Source organism: Zea mays, chromosome 10 (assembly GCF_902167145.1).
Source record: "Zea mays cultivar B73 chromosome 10, Zm-B73-REFERENCE-NAM-5.0, whole genome shotgun sequence".
NCBI lineage: Eukaryota > Viridiplantae > Streptophyta > Magnoliopsida > Poales > Poaceae > Zea > Zea mays.
Window position 1 is genome coordinate 93637491 of NC_050105.1, and position 10888 is coordinate 93648378.

Here is a 10888-nt window from a genome sequence, read left to right on the forward strand (position 1 = left end):
ATTGCACTAGCTCATAAAAAAGAAGTGTTTATGTTTTTATGACAGTTGTAGTAATTGTGGTCGATGAAGTATTGGTAGAATATATGCCCTTCTTTCAAAAGTTGAACCAACCAACAGATACACCTACGCACATTTCTGGGGCAATAGCGCACTCTATACTTTACAAAAAAAAATAGAAGACTAGACAGGATCAACAATCAGTAAGATTTACAAGAGGCATCATAATAGTTTGATAGCTGTCAACATTACAAGAAACATCCCACCGTCTATCATGGGAGCAAAGATGTCGAAAGGTGTTTACATCAACTCCAAAGCTTTCCCAACGAAGACAAGAGGCAACCAAACTATAGGTAACCTTGCAGCCAACAGGGTGTCTGTCTTTAATGCATTTTGCTTGCATTTCAGACTCTGTTGCCATGCTTCAAAAGTGGATATACTTAACTTCACAGGGTCTATCCGTTCATGCTTGCTGCAAGTAGGAGTACAATATGGATAGCTCAAGTCTTCAATGAGTAGCTTAGTAGCAGCAGCTATGCAACTATACCAATACTATAGAAAATTTCCTCGATGTCAACTCATATTTCATAGAAACCTTTTAAACCATCTGAGTACATTGAGAGCAGATCATAACAATTGGGCCTAGGAACAGTGAGCCCAAACACTCCGGAGCGGTGTGACATATGGCAAATAGGTGGTACGGCAAAGCGTGAATGTCTCGCTACAGGACGAGAGTATTTATATGGCAACCGGAAGTTGGTGGCCTAAAGGGGTGTTTGGTTTATAGGGACTAATTTTTAGTTCTTATATTTTATTCCATTTTAGTTCCAAAATTACTAAATATAGAAATTAAAACTTTATTTTAATTTCTATATTTAGTAATTTATAGACTAAAATGGAATAAAATGAAGTGACTAAACATTAGTCCCTAGAAATCAAATACCCTCTAAGTACATTCGTCTCTCGACATCGCAGGTGGAGGTAGGACTGGGCATTCGGGTATACCCGAAATTTCGGGTCGAGTTGTTCGGGTTTTAAATAATTCGGGTATTCAACAATCGAACCCGAACTCGACCCGATTTTTTCGGGTACCCGAAAATTCGGGTACCAAAAAAATCGGGTTCGGGTTCGGGTAATTTACAGTTACCCGATTAAATAGAGGCATGCTACTATTCCTTGCATCAGGACAGCCCACCTGTGGTAGCTGCTCGACGGTGGCAGTGTTAGGACGGCGCCATAGCAGACCGTGGACTGGTAGCCCACCTGTGGTAGCTGCTCGACGGCGGCAGTGTCAGGACGGCGCCATAGCAGACCGTGGACTGGTGCTCGACGGCGGCAGCTGCTGCTAGCTAGGGTTGGGAAATCCTGGACTGCTGGACCTGGACGGGCAGGACGGTTGGTCGGCTACTCGCCTGGAGCCTTGCCGCATGCCGCCTTGGGCTGTAATGTTGGCCATTGCCTTTTTTGCTTGTTAGCTGCACTGCAGGTCCACATGGGCCTTGCGTGGTTGGCTGGTTGCCGATTGGGCCTTGGCTGCTTGACGACTTGAGTGTTTCTCTTGTATTCGGGTACCCATTTATTATTTGGGTACCGGATAACTGAAACCGAAATTTGCTATAAAATTTCGGGTACCGGGAGGTTCTACCCAAATTAGATTTCGGGCTTTTCGGATTCGGGCTTATCGGGTTCGGGTTTTTCGGGTTCGAGATTCGGGTATCGGGTTTTATGCCCAGTCCTAGGTGGAGGGTCTTCGTTCTTCAAAGGTGACCTGGGGGCCTTCACTTTTCCTCTAGTTTTGTATCCTGAGTCGAACACCTCAACACTTGGTTAGTAAAAGGATGGTGATCGAGGGCTAGCTTCGTCCTCGCTCCAACAATAACCACCAGCATTAGGCATCCGTGTACTGCCTAAATAAAAAGTGATAGTCCTTCTGAACTGCTTTATGCTTGTTCTTTTAATATGCATAGTTGACAGACTGACACCCGCTAAAATGTATGTAGCAGCAGGTCTAAAAGCAACTCCAACAAAACCTGTAAAGCAACCCGTAAAACAATTATTAGGAGAAAATCGCATTTTGAGCCTTCCGCATATGCGGTCTTCTCTCCCGCAAATTTCCATGTCGCTGATTCTTCCCGTTGGTTCATGGTACGCACAAGCAAGCTCAGCCAGCCGACGTTCCGAGAGCTCATGGAGCGCGTCGCGCACCGGTCGGCGGGCTCCGTATCCCCTGCTGCAAAGACTTCCAGGCCACCGTCCTGCTCTCGAGCCGTCCAGGCTTCGTGGCCACCCTCCAGCTAGCGTGCCTCATCATCTTGGCAAGCAGCAAGATCTTGCCTTCTTTCGGATTGTCAAGACGCGATAGACGAAGATAGTATTATTTGGCCCAATTTAAGTATTTTCTGGTTTAAGTTGGTGTTTCAAAAATTTTAGGGATCTATTATTAGCAGACTGATGTGGGTTTATATTATTTTAGCAACATTTTTTTTCAACAACCCCCAATAACAAAGTTTTATGGAACATTTTTTAATGACATCTTGGAGTTGTTCTAAGGGTACTTATCGTTTGACTCCTGCTAAGATATACTGTGTGTAAAACTTGTTGAAGCACAGTGGTAACGAGATTCGAGAGAAGTAACAAATGACAGTTGTCTTTATTGCAGGGAAGACAGTGTTTATATATACAGGCGAACTAGTGTCTTCCCAAGGGGTGTGTCCCTTGGGGAGAAACTGTCGCACCCCATGGAGGGGATTGAACACAAATATTGTAACACTCCCCCTTGATCAATCCAAGTCCATTTGATCATCTGCAAGCTGTCTTCCAATATATTATCTCCTCAAAAACCCTGTGGGAAAAATAAGGAGTACATAATGCTTTTGGATCATGAGTAAAACTCATATTGAACTCCAAAAAAAATATGCTTATAATCATCATTCATAAAAACCCCAGTGGGGAAAAGTTAATGATGAAGCATATAGCTTAGTTGATATTACCTCGTTAAAAACTTTGGATGAGAAAACCTCAATAAGGCAAAACTCATACAAAGAAAAGAGTGTAATATGATGGTTCAAAACAGATCAAATATTACGGAGAATTACTCCCCCTGATCTTGCAAGCACTTAAGTCTTCTCATACCAATCTACTGAACACATTTATCAAACGTGGAGTATGGTAGAGATTTTGTGAATACATCAGTAAGATTATCACAAGACTTTGTTTGCAAGATATTTATATTTTCATTTGTCTGTTTCCATCTGAACAACACAAGCTCAATTATCCTTATAGATAATTGTCGATGGTTTATTTGAACCATGGTATGCCATTGTTCTCCCATGGACTTCTAGCCCAAAGAACAATAATATGTCTATAGTCATCATTTCAAAAACCCCCATGGGGAAAATAAATGATGAGACATATAACTCAGGCTAATATTTCTCCAAGATAATCGTGTCAGAAAATCTGGGAAATCAACATATGAGCCGAGTCTCCTTAAAAACCCAATGGGAAAAATAAGGAGAATAATCACGATCTATTGTTGATCATTTAAACTCTTATGAGATAAACTCATAACCTAGTTCAAATACAACAATAGCTATGTCATAATGTATCATCCTTGAAAACCTCTACGGGAAAAATAGATGATACGACATAGGCCTTGTGTTGATGTTGCCTCGTTAAAAACTTTGAATGAGAAACCCAAACAGGGGAAAAACTCATGCAAAGAAAAGAGTACAACATGATGTAAAAACAAGTTTTTCCGATCAAGAGGAAACTCCCCCTGATCTTTGCAAATTACTAAGTCATCTCATACCTGCTCTCAAACACATTTAAAATGTGAAGTAAGGTAGAGACTTAGTTCGTAACTTGTTTTTCATCTAAACAACACAAAGTATATTATCTTCATAGATAATAAGGTCAATGATATAAAATCATGACCATCACATACCTTCAGTATGTAGTATATCATTCTGTACAATCCCACGAAGTGTACTATAGAATGATTATTGTAAGTGACCATTAATCTCTGTTGATCAACATTTATCAAACAGTAGGTCCAACTTACCAGAAGTATGTCATTGATCTTGTACCTGGGGATCTTCTATAGATATCCAAGATCAGTATATCCAAACATAAGGAGAGCATGAGTACATCTAGAGATCATAATTCGATCTCATGTGCTGTTAGCTAGCAAATCATTGCAAAGCAATATCCGGCCGGATGCTCTTGCAAGATACAATAGCACATCTCATGATCGGAAAGAATCAAATAACAATGATTCTCTCATATTGAATTTCTTCAATATATGTTGGATATAGACAATTTTGTATCCAAGATACTCAAGATAGTTTACTTTGAATTGAAAATCTCTTTCAATTCATATCCTCTATCTCGAACTCCGTCGATAAGTAATGTATGTTTAAAATATGCTGCACATATTTACACTGAACATACCATTCTTTGTGTATCCTTTCAGAAGGAAGGATTCACTAGGTCGAATGTACCATATTTGACCAGGATGCTCTAAGTCACAAAGACTTTCCAAGCATTACAGATTTGTGATTGGTGATTATGTATTTGAAATCCTTCAAGACTCCATAAATACCATAATCCAGTGACCACATATGCATATGTTGTCACTACATCTATCAACTGCACAGATAGATGATTTACTGCCCATATTATTGAATCGGAATTTAACTACTCACAGTAGAGGAGAATTTATAGCATTAAAATAATGCTTGGGTTTGCGTATAAACCCAGTTGCTACTAGCCATGCTTTCTCACCACCTCATTGTTTCCAAGTTCATGAAAACAAACTTGTATCCACAGTAAGATACCTTGAAGTGAAAATAAGTTAACACTTCATTCCGGTGAGCAAGGCTATCTCTGCAACATTATATCACTCAACAAGATCCAATTTGAGCATACTCGTGCTCTGCTATGGCCATAGTCTTTTGGATCACTTAGAGTGCATATACAATTGCTAAGATGTATGTGTCGACACTTGTAGCTTTTAAATAACACAATTCTCCAGTTGACATAAAGTCATTTTTTATGTACCCTTATGATTCCTCGTGAAATCCCAAAACGAGAATCAAGGGCTTCCGATAACCTAGCCTCATCAGTGCGCACTGAGCTAGGTTGTGAATGTCTTCCATTCACAGGATAATCAATATCCTTTAGGTGTCCACCAACACTATGTTGGTTACCAACAAATAGATGGTCTGCATTTACTATCTCAGAAGGTCTAGCCTTCATTAGCTTGCAAGCATCTTAATCCTAGGATTTGTGACCATACTTCTCCCCCTCTTATTTACAACATTATTGTAATAGGGAGTTGAGTGGTGTTCCATTTAACCACTCTTTCTGGCACTTCCACATAGGATTAATTTGAGTGACACCTCATAGTAAATGCACATGGCAGTTAATTTGCAACTTCTTGCAAATCATTCGAACCCAAAGGTTCGGTTTTAGTACGTGATCCTGAGCCTGAATGCTTACTGCATTCATTATAATTTCCTGGCATTCATTTTTTGGTACTTGAAATCTCCCCCTAATGCCTGGAAAAGCTCATGATTCAAGCAAGCGTACGAGCCGTAAATAGATTCTCATGAAGAGATTCTAAAATTTAATGATCGACGGAGAATGAATTCTCACATAGATCCCCAGCTTTCTGTGTGCCCATATATGTACGCTGCGGTGGTGAGATTGGGAACATACCCAATGTACGCATGGGAAATCTTTCACGGATTCCCACGTACTAAAAACCATAGGGGAACTTGTACATGCAGTACATGCAGTTAATCACAAGTCAGGAGCGTGCAAAACTTCCTGACTCCAACCATAACCAGTTGGAAATAACAATTCATTACTTATGGTCATTAATGATCTGAAATTTTCGAATCTATCACAGATTCATCATATCCTTTATGGATATGATTCTGAATACCAAGACAAACAATCATCATTGTAAGCACATTTGGTAAATTCAGTAGTGTGGAGGCTAATGTGCTCAAGCTTGAGACATTATTGCTTAATGATCATGTGTTGTCCGGAGGACACACTTGAGGTCATCATCTAGATGCACCAAAGAACCATATAAAGCCTTCAATGTCCATACAATCTCTGTAATGGACCACACTCGTTCCTTTGAAACAATTCAAAGAACTTAACCAATTCAGATCAGATTTTAAGATAAGAGGGACTTAAAATCTCATTCCCAATGATACTCATCAAGTATCCATCTTATGGGAAAAACATGACCAATAGAATTGTTCATAACTTTTCATTTCATTCCAACAATGGGATGACCAATTCAATCTTACCTAGCATGGTAAGTATCATCACTTGAAAAGTTATAACATATGCAACACTTTGTATGGGAGGATGTATGTAGAATACAGTCCATAAGAAATGTTTCTGAGAAACATATGCAATATCCATCACTATCACCTTGTGTTTCCACATGATAGTAATTTTATGGATATCTCTATAATTTGGTAAGATAAATTAGGATATATCAACACATCCTTGATACTTCCATTACCAAAAGGGGACTAGATATTAACATATCATGATATCGCGCGAAGCGATTGTCAAAATATTCTTTCCTCTTTCCAAAGGAATATGAGAATATTTTGTTTCCCCACTTATAGAGTTTGTGGCTCAATTCTCCACATTGCATGTTTCTTCCTCAATTGGAAGAATCCCTGTACAAGTTTGCACAACTCAAATCAATGAGTCTTCAACTCCCTTGATGAGTTGGTTCAACTATAATCGATGAGTTTGTTCAACTCAAATCACATGAGTGATCAACTCCAATCGATGAGTTTGTTTAACTCAAATTCATATGAGTTTTTACACTCAAATCACATGAGTGTGTTCAACTCACACCGCATGAGTTGAACCTATCAATTATGAGATTATACCAAATCTCATGCATCATTTAAATAATACTCAAAAGCAAATCATCTAACAAAGTGGTCTTCTCTTAGAAAAAAGAAGTGTTGTTACATGATTAGTCCAAATCACGATTTACACAACTAACCACTGTTATCATGTCAGATGGAAGATTGAAGTACACTTCATATCTTAGCTTTCATGAGTAGTATGCATCTATTGGGATTTCATATACAAGATTAGATGCTTAGGCATACAACACTATACCACGTATAGTGTAATGACAAAAGAGTTTGTCATACTCATTGCCCTTCCCTTTTTAATGTGCTTATATATTTGCTTTCAAGCAAAATATATGAATACAAAGTGTTAGTCTACAACATAATGTAGACACATACTCATAAGTCCACAAGTCTTATGATTTTCTTTGCTATTCATTTTGGGCTTGCACATCAGGCCACAAAAGCACATTAGTTCTTTTCATAAGAACGACAAGAGAAAGGGAGCATCTCACTTCCTCCAAAATAAAGAAGTGAATCCCCATATTATGCAAAGATAAAATGAACATATCCAATGAACATTAAAGATAATTAAGCCCATTATGCGAGTTCATCAAACTCTATTAAATAATTATCCTCCAAATGGCTTAACCATTTTTGTCTGTTGTTGCAATTTTGCCGCAAAATATATCATATCTTTATATGTTGGAGAATTCTAGGTATCACATAAAGTGTACCAAAGATTTTTTGAAAATTGGTGTACACAACGTAGATAATCTCCATGTAATTAAACAATGGAGTAGATCTCCCAGTAGTGGGCAAAACTTTTGCTGCCTGAAAGCATGGTCTCTGGGCTGATATATTCAAGGAACATACCGTAGCCAATGCTTAGGACTCCACTACCCTGTGCTTGACCAAAATTTCAAAAATAAAATGGAAATCACCATAAAGGTGAATAACCAACATCACATCTCCAACATATCTACTTGGGTGAACACATAAGTAATCATCCAAGTTCAAGATATGTGTCATATTTTACAAGAATTCATCGTTTAATTAAGTAGAACTTAATTAAAAGAATTCTTTTAGCAGTCAGCATGACTGCAGCGTCCAGCCTGGCTCCATAGCCCGTGACGCCTGCTTGGTCCGTGATCTTTTTGGGTAGCACGTATAGGTAATCATCTCGAAAGATGTAGACCTCATAGTGATAGGCATTTCAAATGCGGCCTAAAGCACGGTCTCTGGGCTACTAAATTCTATAAAGAATTTAGCGCAGCCAGTGCTTAGGACTCCATCACCCTATGCTTTTTCCAAAAAAAATGCAATCTTATGTTGCATGAGGACCGTTAAGGTTTCGACTTAATTAATGTGCTATATTTTTCATGCAAACATAAAAGAATGCAAAAACAAAAGCAAGTCGAAACATGTGAATTATAAATATAAATATAATTCACTGATAAGTCTGCATTTTCAAAATAAAAACAGACAAATATGTATAATTACATATAACATCAGCAGTCTAAATAATCAAATTTAGATACTAAATACTGATTGAAACTGTGATACAAATATGAAGTCATATGTCTGAAATTGCAGAAAATAAAAGGAGTAAATTTAGTCTAGCCAGACATGTGGCCGAACAGCCCAGCCAAGCCTGGCGTGCCAGGTGCGGCCCAAGTGGCACAGTGCGGCTAAGCTGGCCGGTCCAGGCAGCCAGGCGAGCGGCCCAGCCGAGCCAGCCCAGGCGACCAGGCGAGCGGCTCAGCCGGCCGGCCCAGACAGCCAGGCGAGCGGCCCAGCCGAGCCACCCAGGCGGCCAGGAGAAAAAAAATAAGGACGGCTAGGGTTTGGTACCCTAACCAGTCCATCTTTCTCATTTCAGCCGCCGCCATGGTGATTCCACCGGTCATGGCGGCTCCGATCCGAGCACCTCCGGCATGGGCGGGCGCGGGTTCCTCCCCGGCGGCGAGGCCCTAGCAGCGGCCTCTCCTGGTGGGCACGGCCTGCCCCGGCGACGCGGTAGCAGCCGTCCCGGCCCGTGCGCGGGTGCGGCGGTCAAAGGGCGAGCAGGACCGACCCGGCTCGGGCGGCACCAGCCACTGCCGGCGCGGGGCACGGCCTTCGGCTTAGGCCCCTGGAGGCTCGGCCTCCAGCGTGGGCACGACCTTGGCGACTGGAGCAGCCCTCGGTGCGAGTGCGCAACCCCGGCGCGTGCTCCAGCGGGTGCGGGCAGCATCCGGCGGCGCACACGGCGCGGTGGGCGTGGCCCCTGCCTGGCTCCCCGGTGACCCACGGCGTGCGGCCCCGGCGGCTCGGGTGCGGATCCGGTGGCAGCGCGGCCTCTAGGGCGCGGCTCCACGGGAGTGCGGCCCCGGCAGCCCCTCGGCGTGCTGCCTTGCCCCGGCGGCCTCAGCCTCGGCGGTGCGGGGGCGGCTCCCTGCGGCCCGGGGCGCGGTGGCCCAGCCACAGCAGCGCGGGTCACGGCTCGCAGCGGGGCCTCCCCGGCTGCTCGGACGCGCGGCGCCCCCGGTTGCGCGTGCTGTCCGGTGCGGGCACGTCCCCCGGCGGTCTGGCCAGGAGCGGCGGCTGCCAGCGCGGGAGCGGCTGCCCAGCCACGGCGTGCGGGCACAGCGGCGCTGGCCCCACGGCCCGGCGTGGGCGTGGCCCTCTGGCGGCACGGGGACGCGGCCCCGGCCTCGGTGCGCGGCCAGCCGCAGTGAGGCGTGCTCGGCATGGCGGCCCGGGCGTGGTGGCCCTGGTTCGCTGTCCTGCGGCGGCCCGGGCGGCCACCAGCGCGGATCAAGCGTGGTCAAGCATCGGCGCAATCCCTGCGCGGGCGTGACCGATTGATTATACGCAGGCACGATATGCACGGTCGGCAACAGTAAGAAGATGGCCCAGATCACTGCAGTTGCAAAATAGAACATATCGATATGAAGTGTCGCTTGGAGAACAAATGATCCTTACTAGAACATGACGAAGGACATTTTTGTTTGATCCAACGAGCAACGGACATCTTCTTGCCGATGTCTACGACTCATTTTATCTCTCGCTTCTTCTCTGATCTCGCGAGTCGTGCTGATAACGTGTTGAAGCACAGTGGTAACGAGATTCGAGAGAAGTAACAAATGACAGTTGTCTTTATTGCAGGGAAGACAGTGTTTATATATACAGGCGAACTAGTGTCTTCCCAAGGGGTGTGTCCCTTGGGGAGAAACTGTCGCACCCCATGGAGGGGATTGAACACAAATATTGTAACAAAACTAATTGATGTCCCCAAATTGGCAAAATGCAGAGCATTGTGCTAGGTAGGATAAACCTCAACCGAGCTTAGGCGCTGTTTGGTTCACATATTTGTAATATAATAGGTAACATATAACGTTAAATCATGCTTGTTTAAGTCCAACCGTAATCGGATACCACATTAAGAATTGATACCGTCCTATTTAAACTTGTTACCGCTGGTAATCGAATGTGAACTATTACTATTTACGTTACAATTTGGGAACCAAATGGCACGTTAGCTTTTGTGGACGCAGCTTGCACCGACCACCAGAACCTCAAAATGTTAAATTGGTACATGCATATAATGGTAACTTTCTTTTGTTAGTTTTGAAGAAAAATTAACATTACTTTTTTTCAATTAGTGTTGACTCCAGATTGATTCAAACATGCTAAGAATTTGGGAGTTTAATCTGATTTGATCTATTCCTTTGCAGTTTACAAGTACTATGGCCCGATGAAGATGCCCATGCCCTAGGTGTTGGTCGATTATATGATGTTTCTATGGTTCATTGCTTCACTTATTTTGTCATCATATAGTTAAGTGTATATCTATGCATAGTGTGCTTGCTAAAGTAAAATGTCTTTAATGGTTAGTTTGGTGGCAAGAGAATTGAAGAAAATTTATGAGTGGGAAATCCCTTACTGTTCAAAATCCATGGAATTGAATAATAAAGGATTTTCTCCTCCATGGATCACCTCCAAATCCATTG

The 10888-nt window shown here is 42.7% G+C and overlaps 1 long non-coding RNA gene across 1 annotated transcript; it reads right to left on the bottom strand.

The window, feature by feature from the left end:
* Positions 1–201: 201 nt before the first annotated feature.
* LOC109943110 (uncharacterized) lies at positions 202–1411 on the bottom strand. Its single transcript, XR_002265763.2, has 2 exons — positions 1193–1411; positions 202–469 (listed from the first exon to the last, which is right to left on the bottom strand). It is a non-coding gene; the product is annotated as an uncharacterized lncRNA (long non-coding RNA).
* Positions 1412–10888: the final 9477 nt, after the last annotated feature.